The sequence below is a fragment of the Zootermopsis nevadensis genome, unplaced genomic scaffold, assembly GCF_977971745.1.
Source record: "Zootermopsis nevadensis isolate Lab colony 2312 unplaced genomic scaffold, Znev_1.0 Znev_ptg000011l, whole genome shotgun sequence".
NCBI lineage: Eukaryota > Metazoa > Arthropoda > Insecta > Blattodea > Termopsidae > Zootermopsis > Zootermopsis nevadensis.
Window position 1 is genome coordinate 9,598,870 of NW_028259143.1, and position 27,944 is coordinate 9,626,813.

Sequence of the window (27,944 nt, forward strand, 5' to 3'; positions counted from 1 at the left end):
ATGTGTGGCTTTAACATCCTGCCATAATGAAGGAAACGTATCATAAAACTGCAGGAAACTCAACACTTTTCGAGAGTCTCCCACTTGTGATTTGTTTTGGTAGTAACTTCTGAGATATAGAAGAATTGATGATGACTTAGGATGTGAGGCAAGTTGTTTCCTTTTTTGTGATTGTCATGTTTCGGCAGTAGGGGGTCCGACCTTGGTGGGAATTTGACCGCCCCCCCCCCCCTCTCTCTCTCTCTCTCTCTCTCTCTCTCTCTCTCTCTCTCTCTCTCATTAGTCCCCCCACAGCACCCACACAGGTCGCGCGGAGCAATGACGGATTGGATTCTGAAGATGGCTGTCTTCTGGGCTGTTGCGCCGTGTAGTCTGGTAGAAGTTTACCATCAGACATCGCCCTGATGATAGAGGCAACATTCCATTCTCCGAGTCTTTCTGTGTTCCCCAAAGAGTATCATTCTACCTTTGCGTTTATATTCTCTGGTTTATTATGTGGGGATGAACAAGGGGACCCGTTAGAAGCCCAGTTTCGTAGACGTAGTTCCACCCCTTCATAAAAATGTGTCCCCATTTAACAACAAAATTGAATATAAAAAAATAAATTCTTATTCATTGGTAATGTCGAATGTGAAAGGGTATGGATGGATGGTTACGACTAAGAGCTCTGGAAGCGTTGAAGACCACATTTAAAGCTGTCTGAACATTTTCCCAGAAGGGCATAGTAAGATAGCGATAAAGAAGTTAGAATAGACAATTCCCTCCCAGGATTCGAGCCGTGATCCTTCCTAATGTCATCCTGTTGGTAATCCGCAAATTCTTGAACAGATAATACGGGCAGATGTGTTGCAAGTGGCTTATTTAATTGATTTATTTTCCGGAAGCTCATTTGGATTGATTAAGGATGCCAACGAAACGTCATAGAAAGCAGTCGTTCTGATACGAGGTCCTTCCTGTTTGAATTCAGACGCGTCAACACTTTTAAAAAACTCACCGGTAACTGTAAACAACCACTACATTTAAAATTCTGTGTTTTGTGCACAGTTTTTCCTGTGATTCTCAGAATTACCAGTGAATTTTTTAAAGAGCATTAACGAAACTGATCTTTGTAATTTAGACGGGTTTTGAGTATATTATTTATAAATATTATTCACTTGAGCTTCGTGCTTCAAAGGATTACGGCAAAGTTTTGTTGCCCTCGGAGATATGAAACAGCTGTAGAGTTCATTCTCCAAAAATCATCCTTTCCCATCAAATAAATACACGGAATCACGATTCACCTTTTAACGGCTTTGATGCTTTTTTTCTCTTTTTTTCCGTTTGCTTGCACGCGTCGCACGTGCCTCGTGTAGTCAGTCAACCGGCTTGCTTGTTCTTCAGGTCTTTTTCAAAAGGTCCCACGAACAATAGACTGTAGCTACTGTGTGTCATGCAAACCTGCCTAATCACAATGCTGCTGTTCAGTTCGCAGTAAGACGTGTCGGAAACAAAATCTGTGTTGAACGTAAACCTGTCTTTAGAGGAATGTTACATGAAGAATTATGTGAAATAGCATCTAGAAAGGAGAAACAAACAAATTTAACGAATGAATCTTTTGGATAGGTTTTTGTTAATATAATTTTGTTACGTGCTCTATAAATCCTGGAATTTATTTCAGAAATATTCCTGTAATACACAAAGAGTATTTATACCCAATAACCTATACATCTGAGAATAAAAATGATGTAATTAAGGAAAGAACTCCGGAAAAAGGAATGAAAATAAATGGAAGGAAAAAATAGAAGAAAAATTAAAACAGTATACAGCTTAGGATGTATGTAGTGAACTTACAACAGTTTTCTGACTTTTTCTAGCGGATATTTGCTCCTATCTGAAGACAGACATGAAGGAACCAGTTTCCTAAATGTCATAAAGAACGCTTAAATGTATTTATGTTTGGTGTCTTAGGCAACGAGCAGTCCTGATACAACATAAAATACAGCAATTAATTGAGACCAGTGTTACCACTTCAATGAACTCGCATCTAAGTATGATTCTTATAATCAACTCCTGCCACTAAAATACGATTATTAAACAACATAAGACCGAATGCCAAATCTCGGCTTGAACACAGTCTCTTACGATATGTTCGTGATTACACTTAGTTACATTCACATATGAGTTAAAAAAATTCCGTACTGGGTTCATCAATATCTTCTCCATCTTATAATTAAAAAATAATTTTAATGTTCTGCGTTGCGTTGCGTAACTTATGTAGACAAATGCGTGTTATGAAAATCAGTTTTAAACAACGTAGAAACGAATGATGCAGGCGTCTTAGAAACTGTAGCATTAATTTGTATTAGGCAGTATTACAGACGTGTAACGGCAGGTATAAAGCGACAAAAAAAACAGAAAGGAGCTAAAGGTAAAGGAGAAGAGACGTAACTGTGTTGTAAGACGCATTGACAGTAGATGGAATATGACACAACCGCAGAACAGTGCGTATCGACGGGTGGGGCCATTTTCTTGAACAGCAGTAAACAGAAAACTCTGAAGTCAATGACGCGTAGTGAGTGACACAGCTTCTAAACTAGAGTAAGGTTAGGTTACAACAACATATGATGGCCGGTCATTTAACAGCGACACGAATGTCACGCAAAAGCAGGTTTATCCGAGCTACTGCAGTCGGTATGAAACGCATTCCGTTGTGACTGACTTTCAGACTGTACTACTTTCTGCTAGAGATGTGTTTTGTCTGCTTAATGGTGAATTCGTATTAGAGATGATAAACTGAAACAAAAGGCATGTGTTTAATTATATAACAGGCAATTTGAATGTAGGAATTTCAACAGAACTTGATATATGCTTGGCTTGCAGATTATTTAAAGATCTAGTGCAGAGGTTACTAGTAGCAGTAGATAATGGCTGTTCTTCTATAAAAATTATTCCTTGCCTTTTCTATAATCCAAAAGTTTAATAATATGTGCTACTTATCTCTTTCGTGAGCCAGCAGAATCCAGTCTAAACTTTCACACCACTTTTTAAAAATCTATTTTAACAGTGTTTTCCAAACGTTATCAATTTGATACTGTTCCTTTAGGCTTTCGCACTAAAATTCTGCATGCATTTCTCATGCTACATGCCCGCCCATCTCATTTTCCTTCATTTGATCATCCTGATAATATATGAAGACTGCAAAATATGAAGATTCTTATTAAATGATTTTCATCAGCCTCCTGTTACGTCATCCGTCGTATGTCCAAATACACTCCCCAGTTTTCAAATATCATTTATTTGCGTTCTTCCCTTAGGGCGAGAGACAATGTTTCACACCCATACAGAACTCACAAGGAACGTAACTTTGAAGCCGAAGCTCGTTTAAATAATATTTAAAAAATCAGTCCGTACCTCAAAGAAAACACAACACGTCTCCAGTACATTGATCAACTAGTTTATGCTGTTTGAGGAAATAATAGCTGTTTACTCGGAAAAACATACGAAAACCATAAATATAAAATGGGGCGTTCAGTGACTTTTTAAGCAGGTGGTACGCACAGTTACCATTGAGCTTTGAAAGGTTAATGTGCTAAATCGGCGTTTGTCTGGAGTCTGACGGGAACCAGGGAAATTGTTAGAAAGGCCGGTGACCCGGTCTACTGTCTACACCACGCATGCAGTCTTAAGAAGCCTCGGGCCTGATCTAGTTTTCTCATCATGGCCGCGTGCCGTGATATTACGTATCAAATAAATTATTACCAGCAGTCAGTTAAGTCTGAAATGAGACTAATTTAATGATTAAATAAAATCTTGAGTCATTCAAATCGAAACGAAGATCTGGATGTCACAAAACAAATTATAGATTATAGTTTTTTCTGCCAAAATTTCTAAACTTCACACTAGCCAGATTAATGAGGAACCCTACATCAGTTTGTGTGCTTTCGCGATTTGTAATATTAATATTATCTATACTGTGAGATGCCTTCCGTTGAGGAACGAATAGGCCAACATTCTGTTACTTTTGAAAACATTTGTTTAACAGCGTGTCCTGGCGTAGGTCTATTTTTCCTCGTCTTAAAAATAATTTTGCATCAACATTATTAATTTACCCAGAGAGACTATCTTGAGAAGCTGACAGACAACTCAGCCATACGAAATTTCGCTCTTTTTTAAAGCTCAAAGTGTATTAACGTGTTCACATGTTCCTGTCACTGGTGACAGCTTAATCCAGACTTCATACTTAAATCAAGTTTAAATTGTATATACAGTATTGCGCTCATATCTGCGTCTCTAGCTGCATATAACAGTTTGTTGTCAGATTTCCTGAGTTGATGTTCTTTCCACGTATAGAAGAGATACGACACGAACGATCGTGGACAAAGATGCAGTGAATAAAGATCATGTACGAATGATAGCTTATATGGAATATGGTATAGTCTGTAGTGTAGGCTGGTTTATCTACCCAGTGTGTGGACGTTTCGTTTCATTTTCAAAGGGCATCACACTCACAGAAATATTACGCAGACTAAACTTAGACACTTGAAAGCACAAGCAGACAAATCAGACATTTTCCTTTTAGTGTACTTTCTCGGCGGTATGTTTCTAATTAGTATGAAAAATCTGTCCACGTGTCTACCCGTCTGGACTCCCCGTAATTCTCTCAGTGAACAAGATTGAGTGCGTCTCTTGTAGTCCATTTCAGACTGATGCTGCATTACCCACACTTCCATTTAGAACAAGTGTTTCACTTGGCCGGCTGATCTAAAGGCAACGCACATCCATCCACTCGGCCCGGCTTGCTGTCTTACACAGCCCAAGGAAAGCGTGGATTTCATATGACTGTCATCAGACAAAGACGTCTAAAGACCCCTAGCATGATAAAACACCAACTCAATGGAGTAGAGTCTCTGTTAAGATGATTTTAGTCGCTTAGTTAATAATAAATTTACCGGTCTTTAATAAAACTTCAGGCTAATTATCGTGCAAATAAAATACCTTTATCGTACTCTATCCTGAGACAGATGGATCTTATCCGAATCCTTCCACTTTAATAATATTATCCTCCCATTTATGCTTACCTCTTCCGAGTAGTTTATTGCCTTTAGGATTTTTGTTCAACATTTTGTATGACTTTTTCATCGCTCTAATCAGTTCTACATTCTGTGTCTCTCTCCTTCATTTCTAAATTAAGGGATGTATAAACACCTCTGAAACGTCGGTAAACGTCTGCCAGACTACACGGAGTAACAACCCAGAAGATAGACGTTTTAAGTTTTTATGTTTTTATATGGATTAAAACTTGGTCACTCGCCTTTAGGGAAGATTGTCGATGGAAGTTGATGCGTATGTGTCTTGAAAGCATTTGGACATAATATAAGGAATAAAATACAGGATACTTGAGAATTATAAGATCAGCTGGAAAAATTAAGTATAGACAGAAGGGCAATTTTAAACTGAATCATCAGACAAGCATTGTGTGAAGTTAAAGATTGTATTTAAGTGGGTAAGTGTGTGGTGATTGGTGGGCTATTTTCAACAATTTAATGAACATTTGGTTTCTATAAAATGGAGAGGAATTTCCTTATCAGGTGAGCGTCACTTAGCCTTTTCAAGGAGGACTATTCTCCATAGAGTTATTAAAATCACCTGTGTTAGAATACGGTCATCTGATCTTGCATATTAGTGCACACGAGAAGCGACACCATCAGTATAGGACTAGGAATTTATTATAATGGGAGGCAACGTATTGAATATGTTATAATGAAGTACTTGGGTATTATTTGTCACTGTCAGATATGCGGTTTAATATTGACATTATATGCCACACTGTTCCATGAATTGTCTTTGCAACAGGCTACAAGTGGGTCACTCTGACAATATTAATAACTGCTCTACAACACATCCTGGCCTTCATAATGACATAGATACCGAGTAACAAGTTTTATGAACTCATTTTTATGTATGCGGACAGTAAAGAATATTTGCTTATTAAAATAACAAATTATTCCAAAACTCGGTAGGTCCAGGATAAAAGAGTAATATTATATCAAAAGAATAATTGATGCTTTACAGCCCATATTTTATATAACGTGAAATTTAACAAAAATATCACTGTATATAAATAAATAAATAAATATATATATATACATATGATACCGGCAGATAGTGGAAGTAATAAGGAAGAAGAATGCTTGTTATTCAATTTGGGCTTAAAATTAATTGAGAATATTATTCACTTCGGAACAGTAGTTCAACACCAGATGAATACAACGAAGAAGAATAATAAGTAGTTTTGTATGTTGGCATTAATTAGCAAAGGCATGATTTGGAAAAAGTACCAATAGAATGAATATTTCCACTCTTATTTCTGTTTTATGTCATTTATTTATTTAATTCACCGTCGCTAAATGCCTTTACATAATTTGTGTTTTGTGCCCAAGTCGTATGTAAATTACGAAACCCCTGTAACATATTTGATGATTTTATTTTACTATTTACACTACAAATTGAGTAACCATGGCAATATAGAGAGTGAAAACAGAACCCGTATCCAGTATCATAAATATTGAATGTTATTTTTATGTTTGTGAAACCTTAATTTTGCATTTTGGCGACTGTGTAAAAATAATCTGTCCCACCATCACCAATGCTGAAATTAATAGGTTCATTACAATAATATTCTATGAGAAAAGTCATGTCAAAACTGTATTTGACCTTAACTACTTTTTTTAAATCTACAATCCTACGGATTGGTCGCCACCCCATTACGGGTTTTGTCTTTGCTTAGGACTAGTAAAAAGTTTAAAAATGTACTCTGTAAAACAAAATTTTAACAAAGTTTTAATGTTTAATATTAGGGCTTGTTTAAACCTGGCTTATTTATAAAACAAGACCGAACTTATTGAAAAGATTTTAAAAGACAAGCTTCCAATCATTTCGCTCTGTTATCTAACTGTGCACAAGTTTCTTGTAACTGGGCGTGTGATACACTAAACACGTTTTAGAATCTATTAGATTCTATACTTATAAATGTTATAATTGCGAAAGATAATAATAAAAGTTGTTCTGTGTAGGTAGGTATCTTGCAACATGTTGACTCCCGTTCAAGAAGTCCTACCGAACGTCTAACAGTATGTTTCAAAGGCTGGAAATTTTCCATCAGACCAAGGCTTCTATGACATGCACAAAGCCCCTTGAAGAAGAATTATAAACGTAAAATTCGGTTCCGCCTTATTTCGTGTCGGCTGTATACCCACAAATAAATTTTTAATTTCTACATAAAGTGTAAAACTGGGCTACGCAATAAATAGTGATAAATGCTAAGGTCTGCCTATTAGTGAGCCGCCTGACCACTAAAACTTTTGAAATTTATTACTTATGAAGACAATAGTATTTTTATTATCAGTATTATTAAATACCTTAGTATTTTGGTGCGATTTTTGAGGTATTTAATAATATACCATTTTTGTAATATGCGACGTATAGACCAGAATTCGCCACTGACTGTGAGAATTTCTTCATTCATATTAATTAATCTACAGATCAGTAGATTACATTTAGTAAATTTTGTTTCATCATTCTATTCATGTATTTCTTAGTTTATTGTATGTTATAGGCCTGCTTGAATATAAAAGATATTTTAATAATTTAATTTTCATATAATAAACTCCAGTTCTGCCAGACGTACTACGAAGTACGACACGTGACATACTATTCGATCATTGACTTCTAAGATCGTTTTATTGCCATCTCATTGTTTTGTTTTTTGGACACTGAAAACGTGATGAATAACAAAGGCGATTAACTGTTAAGGATTGAACGCATCTTCACAGTCTGCATATGAAAACAGAACATTTAACACATAATTTCATTAAAATCAGACCTGTGTAATAAAAAGGACCACAAAATTATGTGGTGGTGGTGGTGAAAGTAGAAACAACGCCACAGGCAAATAGTAGCAGGTCGAAACCACCTGTTTCCATAACTTAAAATTTATTAATTATATCCCAGTTTAACAAATGTAAACCCGAAATTAAGAAAAGGTTTTGTGAAACTATTCTAATGTCCGTCATGATGCTAAACGTTTCGGTGATTATGTACCATCGTACTGTGTTATTTATACCAAATGCTCCGCACTGCCTCCGGGCTTTCTCGTTTAATGCTGAAGGAAATTATTCGATTTAAGCTCAATCTTTAATGTATTTATAATCAACCCACGATGTATAAAATATAGCCAGAATTGTAATAAAAAGTATGAGCGTGCAACTGGAAGTGGTAGCGCAAATATTAAAACCTCAAGACATGTCATTATGTGAAATGCCGACGAATATCTCTACTTAAGTTTTTCGAAATGAGCTAGTTCCTTTGTTACTGGGAAGGAAAATAGCTTGCAGCATATGACTTTAGGTAACTGAAGGATGGGATTATTCAGAATAGGTTACAAATTAAAATAAATTTTTTCATCTTCATAAAGAAACAAAAAGTTAGCCTACATTTTAACTGAATCAAATTGTGTAGTTCTTAACTGGATTACGGCTGGAATTGAAAGGTAGTTATTGGCATGAAACTCAGTGGCTGATTACTAGAACGTGAATTATATAAACAAGTTTCGTTTCTAATATTTAGTCTGTGCTTCAGACGTTCTACAGTTATCTGAGGGGTAACACTCGAAAGTAGTTTTAAAAAACTAGAAAGTTTTATAAAAGTGTTGACAAAATAATTGTAACAGTCAACAAGTATCGCACTCATACAAAAAGAGAAGTGTTATAGTAAAGATGGATGACTTTTATTAACATCTATCCGTGGTGCATTAATTTAATTACTTATATTCTGAAACATATAGTCAAGTAATAGTAATGCAGACATCGTACTTCAGTGCTTTTCAGTGCTGACGAATCATCTTAAGGTGTTCAAATAATATCACGTTGAATCAAAGCTGAGTAATGCAGAACATAGGCTTTATAGAGGCCTGTATTACGCATAAAGGAACTCGGTGTAATAAAAAATTGAGCACTATTTCTCCACATTGCTTCTTTACCTGTAAATTCTTCTGTACCACATGAACGAGGTTAATCTGACATCCTACATCCCACACCGTCATTTGATGGCGGCAGACAGGTTTTGTTCTCATTTAGTTACATTCGCGAAATGTAGAACACGTTTCGCTTCTTCGAAGTCGCCTATTTTATTTTCTTCGTATTTCTAACACGTGTCTCAGTGCCTCGGTTATGTTACGTCGTCTGTTAAGTGTACGAAAACACCCAAGGTTACAAGACTGCGAAATTGCGACCTGGATGTGAATTTATAATTTGAGACGATGAAAGAAGTCCAAAGGAAGAATTTTGCATTTGCCTCTATGGGCCTTTCAGTGTCGCGAGCGGTGTAAGAACCCGTTATCCAAGTACTCGTGGGACTGCATGAAGTGTCTGCAATGACGTCACGACAAATTCTGTCGTCAGCACTGCTGTTGCAAGCAAAGCATCATGAAGCAAGATGACATATGCCATGAACTGTCTGTTGAAGTAGATGTAGGCTGTGTATTACTGCTCCTAGTTTAAACCTGTCAGCCTAGCTTATACTCAAGAAACGTCCTGCATAAGGGGAGCGAATACCAGGTGCTAGAGACGAGACGATGAATAGCAGGATTGACGAGAAAGAAGAAATACTAGGGGGAGTTATCAGGAAGGAGCGAAAGCACCAAGGTGGTTGTATTTTGGGAGGGGGGAGAATACTAGTTCAGTTGCTGAAGAGCTTTACGTAAAGTTTCTAGGATTTTTTTAATTAGTCATGCTCTTTTATCATTTATCATTATCATCAACGTAGAAGGATCTGAATTAATTGTCTGTTTCTGAACTCTCTCTGTGTGTCATTTCAGGGTCTGACGGTGCTGAAAATATCGAATCTGATTTTTGGATTTCAAAGTGTCTACTTATAGGTGGAAACCACTATTTCTAAGAAACATGTTGTCTTCATCTTGAGGTCTGTGTGTGGATGTTATCCCAATTTTTTTCAGGATATATTCATTCTAATAGTTTCTGTGTTCTGGCGTTTGCTTGATATTCTTTGTTTTCATAATATTGCTCTGTATTGTAGCCGAAACTTCTGACAGTCTCTTTACTCCGATAACTCTGAGAACATCTCTTACTCTACACTGCTTCTGATTGTGTTTGTGTTTTTCAGTTATCCTTACACGTATATAAAATAGCAAGTTTACATGGCAGCGATATCCCACGAAGTCTTCCCATTCGATCAGCCGCGTCGATACGAAACGAAATCGATGCTTCAGAGATTGCATCTGTCCATGTCGTCAAGAAATAAAATCATCAGTCTTCCAAATATTAATTTTTAATCTGTGTCGGGGTGATTTTTCCCTCTCTACGCAGTTATACGTAACGTTACATTTAAAATGCAGTCCTACTTGTCATGAACCCCTTCAGACACAAAACGACGAAACCAATGGAAATATTGAATTATTTAACCCCGTATACCACTTTTGCAGTTATTAACAAACCTTTAAATTCTTACAGCTGTTTAGTAGCTCAATGAGCACTTGTAGACAAAATCTTCCTGTGTTCCTAAACCTGGTGTTTGATAAATGCGTGTTGAAGAGGGAGTAGCAGCGGATAGGAGAATTCAAAATTATGTTTTAAAACCCGAACGGAACACCTACGCTTACATCAGAGGATAATATTAAACGTAACCTAAACGAAATAGCGCGTTAGGCTCAGGAAAGGGACTGGCTGTTATGAACATGATAATGAAAGAAATTTGTATATTAACGGAACGATAATTAGCTTCTTAGTGATTACTTCGCGTCATGAAGTAAGTTTAAGTCTGACGCAAATACAAATATAATGTTCTTGCACTTTACACTGATCTAAAAGAGGAGTGCTTGTTGTTAACTCTTTCTGTTTTATTTTGTCATTTTGTAGAGGTGTTGATAAATTACAATAAAATATGTAACAAATCAAAATTATTACCAACTGTGGAAGAATGATATAGTGGAATAAAATAGAACTGTGTATTAATAGGTAATAGGTATTTCGTGGCCAAGTTAAACGTACAGGCTTGAGCAAAGTGAGAAGAATGTCTTGAAACACCACGGAATTAAATTTGATAGATAAGAAAAAATGCTAATAACAGAAAACTGAGCACAGAAGCTTTAAAATAATAACTTAGTTTGGAGTAAAAATTATTACCATTCACTGCAAATGCAAATAATAATTGTTTTGCAATGGCAGATTGATTCTTGCCACTGGACTGCCGTTTTGGTCTCGCAATTGATATTTTTACTGTTTCTAATTTTACTAATTTTCTGACATCGAAGTCCATCTAGAATTACAACGCCAGTTTCTCGTTTTAAAAATGTTTTTTTAGGGCTGATAGCTTCGTATTAATTATGAGATAGAAGCCCATAAGCTGATACTTTAAGAAAACAGTTTTACAGAAGACCATTTTCAGAGTTGTGCAGCTAATATATAAAGTCACGTTTTCTGGCTATGAGGTTACATTTTTCACTGATTGTATAGCTTTGTATTTTCGTGTGCATATGGCAGCTTTTACCTGACAGAGATCGCCACTAGACTTTTATTTCAAATGTTATTCAAAAACTGGTAGAAATGTGTATATCAGCTTATGGATTTGCATCACCTAATTTAAGTCAATCGTTTCAGATTCTCCGAGAAATGACAAGTTTTTGTATTGTTTCACTTATCAATTTAATGCAGATAATCTACTCTATTTCTTTAAAATAACAATAGCCTTCACTAGGTTAATTGTAACTGCTTTTCTATTAATGTGAAAGCTATATTTATTAGTCATTTACCTAGCTATTTACATTTGAAACAAACTGGAAACTCTTTAAAAATATTAATCCAGAGAAACAAGAAAAACATCAACAGTAGCACTCTCTTCTAATACTCCAAATTAATCTTAACTGTCAGAACAAAATAAATAGTAGCGAGACAGTAAAAAGCAAATCTTCACACCTCAGCACTTTCTAAATAAAATTCTAATGAGTATTTCATACAGACTGTTGTATATATATATATATATATATATATATATATATATATATATATGTGGTCTGTTTGCTTTCACTTTCAGGTATCATTAATATCTCTAACGCCCGCACTTTCTGAGGTGCGAAACATGGCCGCTCCAACAGTGAGATCGTGTTTTCGAATCCTGCTTAAAAAGTAATAGTAGTAGTCGATTATCTGTGCAGGGCATACAGCACAGTTCCGATTATCCGACATTACATTTTATCCGACATTGGGGAAGTTACTAATTTTTGATAATGTAGTGATTTGTTTCATTAACATGTCAAGAAAGTGGTTGTTTCCATCTAACAAAAACTGGAATTCTTGCAGAGACTTGATATATGTGAAATTATGGCAGAAGTAACAGAATAATATAATGTCGGTCACGTTACCCTCTTGTTTTGCGATAGTCTTCCGTATTATCCGACCGTCCTTCGGTTCGCGTTAGGTCCGATAATCGGCATTCTACTGTACGAACTAAATAGATGGCATACTGAACCCGAAAGTTCATCACCGAATTAACCAAAGCCCTCCATCGGATCCTGTCCTGGGCCAACAAAATCCAGTCTCCATCAACTCCTATCTCCCATAGATCCCGCCTGACATTATCCTCCCATCTACGTCTAGGTCTCCCCAGCAGTCTCTTCCCCTTAGGTTTCTCGAACAATACTCGGTGCACACCTCTTGTCCCATCCATGCGCGCTACATGCCCTGCCCATCTTATTCTTCTTAACTTAATCACCCTAAAAATGTTGGGAGAGGAGTAGAAATTTTTAATCTCATCAAGATGTAGTTTTCCCCAGACCCCATCGTCTTCTCTCTTAGGCCCAAATATCCTCCCTATTCTCAAACACCTGCAATCTATGTTCCTCCGTCGGAGTAAGAGACCATGTTTCACACCCATACAAAACGAGCAAAATTATTGTTTTCAATGTGCTGTACGTGGTAACAAAACGTATACCAGTAATTCTTACATTGCATTATTATTGATCACCTAATTAGAACACTGAATTATTTCTTAACTTTGGGTTAAGGATTGAGACCGGCCGATTAACTAACAAACCAAAGGCAGTAACTCTGTTGTGGGAGAACACGTAGGTTCAAAACATACAAATATGCAATAAGAGAAGGTTTATGTTTTCACAAAATTCCGTGTTAATTAAGATTTGAGGTTTCCGCTGCAACGACTATTTAGATCGTTGTGTTATGGTCTGGTAGATATTAACATACGTTTCAGACGTGTTTACCGCCTCTATCATCGTGGTCTAATCCCTCTGATAATGGAAGCAGTAAGTTATTCAATAGTATTATTTATTTTCATGCACATTTATTTACTTTACTCATATGCATCTCTGAAGTAGTTTGCGCTATTTCTGTAATGATACTTGAAAATGTATTGAAATCCCGAAGATGGCTGTCTTATGGGTTCTTGGGCCATTATGTCTGGTAGATTACCAGACTACACGGAACACCAAAGCAGAAGACAGCCATCTTCAGACTCACAGCTGTGAAAACCTAGAATCTTGAACATAAATTTTATTAATTTAACGTAAATATTTTTACGGTCACAAAATAAAAAAAAAATTAACACATACCTTAATCTATTATTTATGTTGAACTCCAGAAGTGTTTGTAACCATCAACCACGCAGGTAAAGCGAGAATCAAATGAGGAAGATCTACCGTGTTACACACGATTTTAGCCTTCAAGTTGGTGAAACACGGGAAATTGTAGTCGTCAAAACCGATACTGGATGTTAGATACGAATAAGCACAATTCACCTTAAATATGTAAATATTACCATAAAGTGTTAATACTGAGTAGCTAGACAGAGATTCGGTGTAGCAACAAGTGAAGAATACAGTATAAAAGCAACCCGCGATCCTGTGCACGAAACGACTGACTGGCGTGGTACTGCTTGGAGCACTCAACTTTAAACTCAAAGATTGCGGTATGACTGGAGGAGGGTGCACCGGTGGGCCATGCGTCCTGGGGTTGTAGTGGTGGGGACCTGGGAAAAATTATGATGTCCAGGAGGGGGCGGTGGGGAGGTTTCAGATCACGGGGCGGAGTTTGTAAGGTTACCATGACCGTATAAGGAAGTTCACACACACACACACACACACACACACACACATATATATATATATATATATATATATATATATATATATACACACACACACGAGGAGTATTTTCGTACATTTGTATTTGCACTAAAATTGTGTCTGATTAAAGTCATTGTCGAGGAAAATTTTTTTAAGAATTTTTATTTCTGTTTCATGGTGAAAATTATAATTATCTGCGTAAAATCTATAGAAATATTAGGTACTGTCCGCCACAGATATTTATTTAACCTTCACTTAGGGCGGTGTAGAACTTATTGCACTCACTGCGCTTGCGTGGGTTTTGTCTCTTTTAAATATGAATTCCGGATTAGGGGTCGCTCTTATGAACGGCGCGTTAAGTCACGCAACATTTGTAAAGTTCGCATATAAAGAACTAAAGTCTGTTTCTTTCTCTTGACATGTTAGTAGACATCTTATTTATTCCTTTGTATACATCTAAACTTGTTGAACGATGCTTCATCAACTGAGGGGATTGGATAAGAACATTAACAGGACTGAGGTTGTCAATCTCTCTTAAAGGCACTGTTCGAGAAGAAAAAGTAAAATAAATTATGAATAAGCCCTGTCAGGTACCACTCGGGATTCAATCTTTGTAACTGTAGTACGTAAATAAAGCGATTCACCCGCTGCATCCGGATAATTTTGTTTTATAGCATAATATCCAGTGTTTGTCCCTTAATTTCTTCATTTGTCCCCTAAATCTGAGCCACAGTTGGCACATTTTCATGAAGCTTATTATTAAGATGATAGAACTAGTCACCTTCATATTGCGATATTGTATAGTCATCAGAATTGATCTGATGGCCATTCTAACTTCTGTTGTTGAAGTAACCACCACTTAAGACAGACACTGAATTTTTTTAGGTTAAAGGCTTTTAATAAACATGTATCTTCTGAGAACTGTAAGACAGCAACATGGCTGCCGCACGATATTAACCGAAGGGATATTTTCCCTTTCATATGATTGAAAAATGGAGATAACTTTCATAATTTTGCGTGGAAATAGATAATATAGATGTATAACCTCCTGCTTGAAAATGTCCTTTTTAAAGATTACACATGTTGGGAGGGGTATGGGTGGTAAAACTCAGCTTACTGTAGACCTCCTAACTAAAATAAAGTGAAATGCTTCGGAAACTTTATCCATGTTGGAAGATTCCCTTTAGGATATGTTTAGAAATGTAGGAAGGAAGGAAGGAAGGAAGAGAAGAGATATTAAAATAAACGTCTACAGAAGTTAAACATTGGACAAACAGAAATATTCCATTCCTTATGACTTAACGCAACTCCAAATCTTGACTAAACAAACAAGGAATTTCACATTCTCTTTCCTTCAAAGGCTTCAGCCAGTATTTTTTAGTTAACTAAAGATGTAAATAAACAGTTATATGTAAGTTAGTGATCTGTCACTTGTAACACACTGAGAATTTTCGTTAGTGAAAATTATACAGAAGTGGATCATTAAACCCGGTCACGGGGGGAAGAAATTTATTTTTATTAGCATCCATGAATTGGGGAGGAAGAAATTTTTGGTGTGTTTAGTGTACGTACATTTATATTTTTACCTACGCCCTCGTTTATGAAAACAATGTTCCTTACTACATTGCTGTAAACTATAAGAAATTCTGGGTCATATGTTAATAAATAAAACATGATACTTAAGAGACTAAATAATTCAACAGCAGGCAATAAGGCCCTGAAATATTTTTAAATCAGTTAATTGAACTTTTCCGCATCGATACTATGAAATCTAAGTAATTAACAAAGCATCCCATTCATTCAACATCGCTGGACCCACAGCATATGCTAATCTGTTGTGGCTAGGGACCAGTTAACGACAGAAAAAAATAATTACAATGGATATAAACAACCGTCGTTAAATTACATTAAGTACATTTTTTTATTCTGTGGTCGGTAAAATTACTGCAGTTGGACCGCATAAACCACGCTACGTTTCTAATAGTCCTGAATGTTTTACGAAGCATTTTTCTCTCTGAACTATGGAGAAGCATACTATATTAATGAGTGTAAAACGTGGTGTGATATGAAGATGGTGTCAGGAGAGAACCGGTTGACGGGTAGACCTGTATATATTTAAAATACCAGATTCTTTTCTTTTGGTTTGTATATCAGCGCTTAACCAACTACCTAACCGTACTGTCATGAGGTATGAATTGGAAAGGAAGCTATCGCAGCCTATTTTAAGGCACTATCCAAATATTTATTTAGAGGGACTGAGTTAAACTATAAGTGCATCAGGAGAGTTAAACTCGGAATTTTTCGACTCAGAAGCCGAGAGCTGACTACTCAATTACGACTATTATTTCTGTGCACCTGAGTGTAAGTTCTGTTCTTAATTGCAAGGTGAAAAATAATGCAGCAGCTTTAACTGCATTTTCTTAGGAACTGCAGTTGGAGGTGTTGATATTCTTTTAAGGATCTGATTGTGTTTGTGTGGTGTGCAAAACCGTTGTTTGCTATGTAAAAGAGAGTCAGACGGGTGGGGCTAAAATAAATCATGAATAAAAGAGACCAGGTGACAGTAAACATCAAATCAATGGACATGTATAATATTTTAAACGAAAACTTTTAGTGTCAAATTATTTGTAATATATTTTATTATTAATTTTATTTTATTAAAATGTCTGTTATATGCGCATGATGTTACTCGCCCTGATGATGGAGGCATCATGTACCTCTAAAACGTTGTTAATTTCTATCAGACTACATGGTACAACATCCCAGAAGATTAATCTTCATAGTCGCCACCGTGAGAATCTGAAAACTCATCTGCTTGAAGATTATTGCAATACTTTAATTAACTTATGTCAAAGAGTCGTGATGAAATTCAAATAAAAAATGGGTATATTTTATCAAGAGCATTGATCTTGCGCAATATATACAGTGTTGCACATCAGCGTATCAGTTACTGTAACCATTTAATTACATAACAATTTGGTAGCAGGAGGTTTTATTGCTAATACCAAATTCCGCAAATTGACACAATCCTTCATCTCCGACCCTCGTTTCCATATCACAGAGATGTCTTCCCGTTATTCGTTACTCCTCCGTGAAAATTTCTCAGGAAGTTTGAAAAACAGAATTCTGTATGCATTTTTAAAATCGCCAACCCATCCTCATACTAGCTACACGCCCAGTCTAACGCAGCTTCCTAGGTAAATGTTACAGATCGCGAAGTGACTTTGTTAAATAATATTCTACATTCCACACTTCTACAACTTTCTTTAGTTCAACATTTTACAAAACATTTGTTTAAAACACTTGTAATTCATGTCCTACCCTAAAGTAAGAGACTTGGTTTCATCAGTACTAAACAACTAGCAGAATTATTGTCTTGTTTACAAACGCCGACCTCTTGTATTGTTCCTTTGACAGAACATTTACATACGTAGAGCTGAATGCCTTGCAAGGTTAGCATTGTGTCTTTTATGCTCAGTTCTTGACAAGTTTGAAATGCGAGTCTAAACAAAAGCCTTTGTTATAATCTTGATTAAATTAGATGTAAACATTGATGCTGAATGTAGATGTCTCCACGTAATCAATATTTTCAGTACTAATATAGGCCTACATAATAACTATAATCGATTCAAGACAGGGAAAAGGGCGGTCATAAAATGAAGTTAGGACAACAGTCTTTGTTTTACTAATTTGCATACTATTTTATTTGTTCGATGAAACAGGTGTCGTTGCTGTGCTTTCAGCAATAAATTTTAGGAATAAATTTATATAAAACGTGGAATCTATTCCACGTCCGTCAAACATCTGAGACCGTTGAAATTACAGGCCTGTGTCCGACGTCCAAGTATCCAGATTTCTAACCCATGCCCCTCGGTTGAACAGCTGCTGTTTGTTCCGATTTATGTTTTCTGACGGAAAATATCAGATCGGACGTAACTCCTTGGGCCTCCAACTTATAAATGGGATAATTTTTAAGTAAAGATGAGATTGTTGTTTTTCTGAAATATGTTGGCCAAAAGGTAAACAGTTATTCCTGATTTGATTAACCCTTCAGAAAAAAATTGCTTAAAGCACGAAGAATCAACTCTTTTTAGTCAGAAGGCTACTTTGTTTAGGAAATGAAATAAATTTCAAGGTATTTTACGCTAAAAACTAAGGTAGACGTACATTGCGTTTACATGTGATGGCGTATAACTGTGAAAGCCGACTTACAAAATGACACGCCAATTATATAATACAAATTATGACTTGCCGTTAGTCAAGGAGCATCTAAAAAGGCCTACGTGTTGATATTCTGAACCGGGGAGGGGGGGGGGGACAACCATGCTTTAAAGTCGTATTTTATGAAATGTAAAGCAAACTATTAAATTACACAGAAAAGGCTTTAAAATATATTTTAGCTTGTCCGAAACGCTGGTCTTGTTCTGAAACCAAAAGAGGACGACATGAGGCAGCTTTATGGTGATGTACCTGCAAATGCATCGCTTACCTTTCAAAAAAAGCTGGTCAGTATTGTTCCTGTTGAAAATTGATAGTAGGTGGATCTGATTCTCCGTGGAATGCTGTATCCCTTCCGAAAGCTCCGAGGTGTCTCCAAATCACTTTCCTTTTGATGGATATAGGATGTATTGAAACAGTTATTAAATTTTAATTGAATTACAACACTATACCTACAAGAATTTATTTTTCAGAGAAGCTCGTCACACTAACCTGTTTTTTGCTTTATGACGCCATATGTACATGTGACGTTTCGTAGATCCTTTTTGCCTCCATCTTGAAGGAGAAAAGAATAGCAGATGGTCCCTGCCATTTATTATTGGTTTAAGCACAAGATACTCGTTAACACTGAGCCACCGTGGATGCCCGAATTCTTCTTTACATTAGCTAATATACAGTAAAAATATATTCCGTTCTTGTCTCTCAATTCTTTTCGTGTGTGTGTGTATTTTTCTACGAATTAATTTTAAAGGATTAAAATGACTGTGCTGTTATCAACGATAAACCACTAGTATCTAACTAGCTCCAGAAAGATCTAGCCTATGCGGGTGTGCTTTCTTATATATAGACTGCTTGTTTGTGTCACTTTTTTATTCTTTTTTTGTAGATCTATATTTGACGTCATATAACTTATTTCTGACCTCTAATGTCAATGCAGATTGTCAATAGCATATTAATATTCTTGTTGTCTTGCAGCTCACCCACATAAACAAAATACCGCATTTATTCTTGTGTTATTTCAGGGGTCATAAAAACGTTTGTATATATAGTCGTTGAACACTGTTTGTTTCTTTCTTAACGCGGGTATCACAGATTAAATAAATAACAGTGATATTTTTTTATTTCTTATGTCACAGATGTAGGCGGAATAATGAACGAACAATGTATTGTCGCTATAAAAATAAGTTAGGTGAATTTTGATTCCTTATAGCGAATTTTTGGCGTAAATACGTCTATATGGAAGGGTCATTCCGCAAAAAAAGTGTTACGAAAAAGTGTAACGAAAAAGTGACAGAAAAATGTGTAAGATCCGTATCAACAAATCGACAACAATGTGTAAATATGGACCGACAACAATGGTCAGCTTGCGTGCATTGTTATGTTACTTAGGAAACGTCATCTGTTTACTCGGCATTGTTGTGTTACATTACTGCCGTTAACAATTCGCTTTCGTAACAAGATGGATGACATTGAAGATAACATTACATTACATTACAGAGACATAAATATAGTTTAAATACAGAGACGTATTTACGTCAAATTCTCCGGAACCCTGGTTCCACTGTAACTTTTTAATTTCATATTTGGGGCAATAAATTCATACACTTTGTCTTTGAGGTGTCAAATAAGCGATATCTAAAGATTATAGAGGTGGAAAGTAAGAGAATAGATAGACAATATTAACAAATAAAATTATGTAGAGTAATTGTTACAATAATATTAAAATAAAATAGGATATTATTGCAACAATTCTGAGTTAATTATGTTTCGTTTCTACTTTTTTCTTGTGGGTGCTGTTAAAATCATGTGTCTGCTTTATCCATTGGTAGAGGGAAATTTTTCCTTGCATTTTACGGAATGATTATTCAATTATTAGGACTGTTTACACACCATTAGACTTGCAGATAAGAAGTGAGCAGATAAAACATCTACTGTTCAGATCATTTCTAGTTAACATTTTTCTAAAATTATACCAGAATTTCTAGAAGTTGTCTACCCGAATTTTTTCAGTGTTGCATAAGCTGGTCTTCTGGGTTGTGACGCCGTTTAGACTATTGGCTGTTGTCAGAATTTCAGAGAAACGTGTATCCTTCCTGAAGATGGAGGTAGAATTTTCCACTAAGGCTCTGTTAACAACCTACAAATCTGCAGTATTGCAAACAAGAATGCCCACAATCTATGATGGCACATGTCGTGGTTCTCCTCAGCAACAGAAACAGTGACGCTGACGCATCAGAATTAAACAGCCAGCTGGAAGCGGGGTTTGAACATCCACTCTTAAGACACAGCGCTAGACATCATCTGCTTATATTAAACAGAAATTTTATCGCATAGCCTCTCGGCCTTCAAGCAGAATTGTGGTTCTGTTGGCTGGAAAATTAATGAACATGAATTTCCGTTGATCAGTTAAAAGTTATCTTAATCACGATCAGCGATGACTTCAATTTCATCCCACGCTTAGTAGGCGAAACATTGTGAATGCTTTTTGTTTGTTTAATCCCTGACAAGGAAGGAGCAAGGTTTCTTGTTGGAACTGCTGTGTCATCACCTAGCAACTTAAGACAACAAGTGTTTGGAGAAAAAATACAAATAACCACACCCGATGGGTGTCTCCAGTAATATGGTCTATTCAAGATGTGTATGGACAGGCATCAATAAAAACTCGTCAGGGAGCGATATCATATTGGCCTCGGATTGGTCTTGGGCCGGGGACGCTTTAATCTGAACACATGTGAGCTCATATGAGCACGGATAAAAGCAGGTCATTTGTCTATCTTTGTTCCTCGTATGGTGCACTTCCGCTCCATACACATCTTGAACAGAGCATAATTCTGGACCACCTGTTTTATCATGCTTGAGAGTTAGGTAGTCAATACGACACGTACTTCGCATTAGTAACGTATTTTAAGAATACGGGAGAAATCACAGCGTAAGAATAGACAATAAATCACTAGAAAATGTAGCAACGTTCAAATATTTTTGAATGACAGTAACAAATCAAGTTTATGTTCACGGATAAATTAATAGAACGTCAGCGTTGGGTCTTCTGTATTGTGACGGTATGTTTTCATGTTGCAGGTACCAGCGTTTCGGATGAACACACTGCTTCCATCTTTAGGTGAGAAACGAAAATTTACTTTTCAAGTACTTTTATTTGAAAACAAACTTTATTTATTCCATGTCTGATAATACGTGTAACATATTCGGACGTACCTCTCATAATGCCGCGAACCTGCTGCTAATGGTAGGACTGCATGTTTTACCCATTGGTTTAGAACCACTAACTACTGTCGTGAAAGTAGTGTCTAGAGACATACACAGCTCTTGCTTAAGGCCATGGATGAGTAATGGACCATTAAACTATGCTGGCCAATTTAATTGCTTTTTGCAGTCTATTTATTACTTTAAATTTAGTTTCTTTCATGATTTAATCGGTTGTATAACAATGCCGGCATATAACACTATACATTTTCGTATTAACAGCTAAATTGGGTTAATAACGTGTTGATTTTTCTGTTTTCGCTGTTTGCGTCGGAGGTATTTTGAATTTCTAAAGAGGATTACGAAGGTTTGGTTTCAGTTTTACACGAAAGAGTTATATTTTACGGCTATGGGGCACAATGAACGTGTTCTGGCATTTTCAATGCAGATATTATCTAGAGTAAATGGGTAGGATCTTCTGAATATGGTTATGAGCCTTCTAGAACAGCGTTTCTCAACCCCAGGTCTGCGGTAGGCAGAAATTCGCGGCATATTTTTACCGAGCCGAAAGCTCTTTACTACCAGGGGTATTTTATTTTTGTTAACTAATGGGAAGAGATAAAAATTACTGAATGATAAAGAACAGCAACGCTATTTTATTACTTCAATTGTTATTTTAATTTTCTGCAAGTTTTGTTATCAAACATTTTTGGTACATCATTTAAGTTTGTCTTTACATACAATTTATAATGTAGTTCTGTGTTTTGCTTTATTGCTAAAATAACGACCAAGAAAGGAAATGTTAATTAACAATTTTTATTATGTTTATATAAGAATTTAAGACATCTGAGCCTATATAATTCTTAAAAATAGCGGTAGAGAATTTAATTTACATTGGATTGAGAAACATTGATCTACGCTGTTGAGAAACAAACTTTACCCTACGAAGTTAGCAGTTTCTCGGTTACAGAAACTTTGAGACTCTTTATTGTTGTGGTTCATTTCGTCGCGTATATTCAAAACTGTACATACCGCAAACACTTACCGTAGTTTCTGTTGCATGATTTGAAAGTCATGTATGTACGATTAAAAAAGAAAGAAAGAATGAGGCGTAGACCCTCTGTCAAATCGAACAACGATCCATTAGAATGAGTAGAGGGTGTATGACAGACCAGAGCTTTGTAATTAACGGAGTTCTGATAAGCCATCTCTTTACCCTTCTGACTTAGCACAATGCACTCAATTAATATGTAAACTTCTTCTTTTAATTGGTGGTCAGGTACGTTGATATGCTATCTCAATTCGGTTGAACAAAAGGAACACGGTCGATGACTTTATTGCCGAAGAACAGCTGAGAGTTTGACTAGCCGACTCTGAACATGATATTATGGCGTATTATGAAAGATCTAGACGTAGATGGAAGGATGATACTAGACTGGATATAAAAGAAATAGAATCTGATGTTGTGGATTAGATTCATGTGGTCCAGTCGCTGTGAACAAGGTAATGAACTTTCGGGCTCCATAGAAAGAGGGGAATTTCTTGATTGGCCGATCGACTTCATGCTTCTCAATAAGAAATATTCTCCATGGAGTTAGCATGCAGAGAGACCTAATTGTAATTATACTTGTAATGCTGTGTTTGTCAACCAGTATTTAACAATCCGCTGTCGGTCGGTATATAAGCACTTCGTACGAAATTATAATTAGCGTTTAATTATGTAATGTATATTTTACCTTAGCTACATTATTGGTGTTGTTATTTGATACGTTTGCTATTAAGTTGTTTGTCTTGATCGACACTTCATTTCTTATAGAAAGGCCTGACTAGGTAGGCACTTACAGTATTTTAGTTGCAGTTTATTCCTGGCATAACAACCCCGCGGCCCGCGGACCGCATGTGGCCCTTTTCAGTATTTTCTGTATCCTGACCCTTTTCTCAAATTTTACATGATTTCAAAAAAAATTAAGTTTCATGTGCATGTCAATGACTGCTTATTATGTTAGGTTGAGTACCGCCGGATTACATTTTAGTTAAATAAAGTGGAAATATGTTTAAATGAAATTCACATTTGTGTGTGTCTGTGGGGAAATAAAAAATACGTTTTAAGCTAAGCTTGAAAGTTGTAAATGTTGGCACTTATGATTTTTCCACCCATGTATTGTCCTCAGGAAGCCACTTTTTCAGTCGTTCGTTAGTAGACACTGAGTTTTACGTGCCAGGCATAAACCAATTTGTTTTATCTGACTCGTTATATTATTATTATTATTAATATTTTGGCCTTTTTGGCTGTTGTTAAGCACTTTAATAAATGAATTGAATTGAATTATCCCATCTCTTCACCACTTTATGGGGCATGTACTTCCATGTACCCGAGACAGACCTTGTCCCTAACGTACATAGGGCAGTAGCTATTTCCGGGATACATATTGTTTTTAGCAAGTGTCACATGTATTATATAATTTTATTTTATGACAGCGTCTTTCGAATGGTGTATGAAGTTCACAAAATGGCGGTCTTCTGCAGTTCCCTGATGTCGTGTTCGCCCGGGATGTTGGCCAAATATTTCCTGAGCGACCTGGAGACAGTTCCTGTTGCCCCTATAACTACTGGGATTACTTTTGCTTGAACCTTCCACATTCTCTGTATTTCTATGAGAAGGTCTTTGTATTTCAAGATCTTCTCTGCTTCCTTCTTAATAACATTCCTGTCAGTCGGTGTTACTATGTCAATTAAGAGGCAAGTTCCGTTTTTGTTTCTGATTATTATGTCAGGTTTATTATTTGGGATGGTTCTATCTGTTCTGATTTGCTGGTTCCACAAAATAGTTATTTGGCCATCTTGACTTGTCTCCACTGTCTTCGGGTTGTGTTCATAACAATGCTTGTCTTCTAGCATTACCCCAGCGTTCCTGCATATGTTAAAATGTGACTGAGTACAGACACGATCATGTCGTTGTATATACTGCTCTTTTGCGAGCACGGGGCATCCGGACACAACGTGATCTGTCGTCTCATTATTATTATTATTATTATTACGTGTTATCCTTACTCTCAACTTTCTGCGGGATTGACGACCGTGGTTTTGTTACCGTAGGGGCGATATTTTCTTCCTTCACTACATTCATGTCGCCCTGTGTTGAAACCACTCATCTCCATCCTAATCTGAGATTAAAAATGCGTGAGATTTTACCTCCGTTCCCCTATATTACTTTATTATATGGCGCTTAATTACTGGGATAACCTTATCGTTACCAATATCAAAATTCAAGTTATGTTCGGTAACTGCGATTTCTTTTTTCAGATCTGCTGTCATGTCAATTTTTGTTTGTTACTGGTAATACAGTGTCATTAATATAGGTGTTATTATATTTTGTTATGGAGTGTACGTGTAGGAGGCCCACAAACTATGATGGCTGCACATGTCACATGTTGCAATGGAGGTGGAATGTCATCAAGGGACTTACCTCGCCCTGCTCTAATGTTTTCTTGAGACAATGATAATGCAAAGGTGTGGTCCTCACTTTACCCCATGCCATTATTATAAGGTACCAGTTGCTCATTGTTGCTGTGTGAGAAATATCTTTATTATAATAATGACCGCGGGAGGGAACACAATCCAAGACAACAGCGTCATATAAATAAAGTGTCAAGAATTTTCGTTTGTCTCGAATTCGAATCATTATTAAATCGCTCTTTTATGGGTGTACCTTGTACCTAATTTTTTTTCTTTTAGTGGTCTTTGTTTTACGTAAAAAGTATTATTTCACAGCGGTTTCGTAGATTGGCAACTGTTTTAATGAATCTTATATTTACCGTGAGGCATCCCAGCGATGAATAAAACTTAAAACATTGGTCGTCGAGGATATATATTCACGCTGTTGTCGTCATAAGCTTTTGGTTTCATTATTGAATTTCACATTTTAACTTTCTTCAATAAAAGTCCTGTAGAAGAAAGCAGTTTTGTTTATGCCAATAAGTTTGCAAGAGAAATAGGATTTATATATAAAAATTAACAATGACATTAATATGACTGTCTTGTAGGATGTTTCACAGTGTAGTCTCGTAGATATTGACAGGTGTTTCAAGAAAGACTTTTTGTATCCATCATCAAACTACACGCTTTAGCATTCCAGGAGTCAGCCATATTTATACTCGTCGCCGTGAGAATCTTAAAGCTCAATTATAACGACATGTTTTAACTACGGCTTGGCATCATGAGGTTATATATCATTCGATTTTGAAAAGTTTATAAATATTCATCGTATAATTTACATTAACTGATACATTAGACTAGTTTCAATCAGTTTATCTTTCGTTCACTGTCATTTTGCTACGTGTTGACTGAAATTCTAACAAGTTAACTTTGATCCACAACAGAATGCTTGCATAATGCATACATAATATTCCAACTTATAGCCATGATGGTACATTGAGTAAACTAACTGGATAGGCGGGCATTGCCCCGTTTTCTGGTGGGGGCGTTAGGAATTCTTCTCTTCGCCTTATTGCAACCAACCCACGCTTCAGGACTGTGGTTGCAGGGGCCACTTTGCTGCCGGGGTTTGACCCCACTTCTGTGTATTATCATAGTAAGAACTACGTAGTTTTCCTCTGCGCCTCCTAAAATTTATGAGTGTTTTTCCTTGAAATAATTGTTTACGTTTGTTGTCTTCCGCGTAGATTTTGTTCATTATCGTTCTAAATAACAACGCTCTTTAATACGTATATATTATACAACATTAAATCATATAAGGTGATAATTATCATATGGATGATGAGTGAACTGCAGAAGTATTTGAATATAAGTGATAGTGGTATATCCGTAAATAGGTCTCTATGAGAAACGCCAGACAAACGACTCAATTAAGATTGCCGATTTTGAAGTCCACTTATGAACCGACTGTCTCCCATATAAAAGACGTTACAGGTTTGCCAACCTCTTTGGTTCACTTATTTATTTATTTTCTTGTCCATTCCTGGTTTAATGAACGATGCTTTCAGTTTCTAATAACACCGTACTGACCAAATTACAAGGTGCTATGACCCAGACAACAGACATCTTCAATGGAAAAAGTAATTGTCGAAAAAAGGAACGGAATATATATAATTAAAGAAAAGTACAATTAAAATAACAGATAATTGTGGGTGTAGGATTATCTTTATCTGTGGATAGAGCATAAATCAAGGACACTCACATAAGACGTGTGTGTTGTTTTCAGTTGGCACTTACGTATGTTCTTGACACATGATGAACAAGCCCACAATGATTGTTGTTTGATGTTCATTAGAGTTACAGTTTGTCTTCAAATTGCAGTCACCGTGGATTAACCTTTTGACACGAACGAGTACCATGAAATTCAGGTCATATAAGTTATGTTCGCTTTCACAAAGCGACAGGTTAGGGATGGGCAAACCACTTCTGCATGCCATTGGTCATCTTTGATCACATGACAGTAAACACAACACTCGGCGTGTCTGCCACGCATTTGAGAGACCAATATTACATATATTCTACCAAGACCGGTTTCTCTATGATTCACATCGTACACTTGACACTTCATGTTGATTGAATACTTCGATTAAGTTGCTTTGTTTTCGGCTGATATTAGGTTTGATTCTTGGTTCAGATATTTTCTACGGTTTTCACTTATTCTTCGATGGAAATTTTGGAATAGTATGAACCTTGAATTAATCCACGACCGTTTCTTCCACATCTGTTTCATTTATCAAGATTACACATCCGATCCTTTCGCCGAAGATTATAAGTCCTGTTAAATACTCTACAGGGCGTAACTATCACTTTCCGACACACCCGGCACGAAATGCAATATAAGAGGTAATATTATTTTATTGTTTCTCTAGAGTGATGTTTACTGGTGCAGTGGCCACGGCCTGAGGCATGGTCCTCGTGCGCCTAAAAGCTGCGACCGTGGGTTCGATTCCCACTCAAGGCATGGATGTTTGTCCGCGTCTCTCCTTCCAGTGTGGTGGGTAAAGACTGGTCACTGAAGGCAAGGAGAAACCATCGTGGTACTTTAAGAAAACCCCGAAAGGGGTCACGACGGTCAAGTTGACCATAGACGATAACAAAAGAGAGAAAGGAAGTTCTTGTAGGTCTTAGCGGTATGTTAAGCAGTTCAGCCAAATTACAGTCAGCTTTAAATGACGTTATTACTCTTTTTCATACCAAAATTAGCTTGTTCTGGAATAAAATCTGATTCTTGTTCACATACATGACAGACTGCATTGAGTAGAACGTGAAGATGTTTAAACAAAACAAACCACTTGTCCAATTAGATGGCTGAGGTCGGGTCTGTCTTCCACTTGCAATCTATTGACCCCGCTGTGCTGCGTTATAGTGTCGACAACATCAGTGTCAATCAGGGCGAGATCAG

The 27,944-nt window shown here is 36.5% G+C and overlaps 1 protein-coding gene and 1 long non-coding RNA gene across 10 annotated transcripts in view; one reads left to right on the forward strand and one right to left on the reverse strand.

Moving 5' to 3' along the window:
- Window positions 1-19,391, reverse strand: part of klu (zinc finger protein klumpfuss) — a 214,985-nt gene extending 195,594 nt beyond the window's left edge. For 2 of the 8 annotated variants that reach the window (XR_002542673.2, XR_002542672.2), the window contains exons 1-2: window positions 18,839-19,386; window positions 18,618-18,734 (exon numbers count right to left, since the gene is read on the reverse strand). The gene's annotated coding sequence lies outside the window, so the exon portion shown is untranslated. Of the gene's footprint in view, window positions 1-1,787; window positions 2,773-13,615; window positions 13,936-16,800; window positions 16,928-17,804; window positions 18,127-18,617; window positions 18,735-18,838 lie in introns of those variants that run through there. The other 6 variants (XR_002542676.2, XR_002542677.2, XR_002542675.2 and 3 more) reach the window with 6 other exon arrangements.
- Window positions 19,392-20,928: 1,537 nt separating this feature from the next.
- The window catches only part of LOC110828462 (uncharacterized), a 51,407-nt gene continuing 44,391 nt past the window's right edge, over window positions 20,929-27,944 (forward strand). Inside the window, exons 1-3 of one of the 2 annotated variants that reach the window (XR_002542680.1) lie at window positions 20,929-21,275; window positions 21,425-21,464; window positions 22,827-23,766. This is a non-coding gene — a long non-coding RNA (uncharacterized LOC110828462). Of the gene's footprint in view, window positions 21,276-21,424; window positions 21,465-22,826; window positions 23,767-27,944 lie in introns of those variants that run through there. The other variant, XR_002542681.2, reaches the window with a different exon arrangement.